Source organism: Merops nubicus, unplaced genomic scaffold (genome assembly GCF_000691845.1).
Source record: "Merops nubicus isolate BGI_N331 unplaced genomic scaffold, ASM69184v1 scaffold21879, whole genome shotgun sequence".
Lineage (NCBI taxonomy): Eukaryota > Metazoa > Chordata > Aves > Coraciiformes > Meropidae > Merops > Merops nubicus.
Window position 1 is genome coordinate 444 of NW_008630508.1, and position 499 is coordinate 942.

Below are 499 nucleotides of genomic sequence, written 5' to 3' on the forward strand. Positions count from 1 at the left end.
GCTGGATCTCCCCATGCCTGGTGGCTGGTTCCCCTGAGGACATCACCCACAGAGGAGGATTCTGGAGGTACCTTTTCTCCTTTGCAACCTTTCCTCCCTTTAGGACCAGCTTTCCCTGGCAAGCCCTAAAATCACAGAATCGTTAAGGTTGACCTCTAAGATCCTCAAGTCCAACCGCTGGATCTCCCCATGCCTGGTGGCTGGTTCCCCTGAGGACATCACCCACAGAGGAGGATTCTGGAGGTACCTTTTCTCCTTTGCAACCTTTCCTCCCTTTAGGACCAGCTTTCCCTGGCAAGCCCTAAAATCACAGAATCGTTAAGGTTGACCTCTAAGATCCTCAAGTCCAACCATCACCCAACACTCCCATCACCACTAAACCATGTCCCCAGGTGCCACCTCCACACGTGTTTTGAACCCCTCCAGGGCTGGGGACTCCCCCACCTCCCTGGGCAGCCTGGGCCAAGGCCTCACCACTCTGCCAGGAGAGAAATTCTTC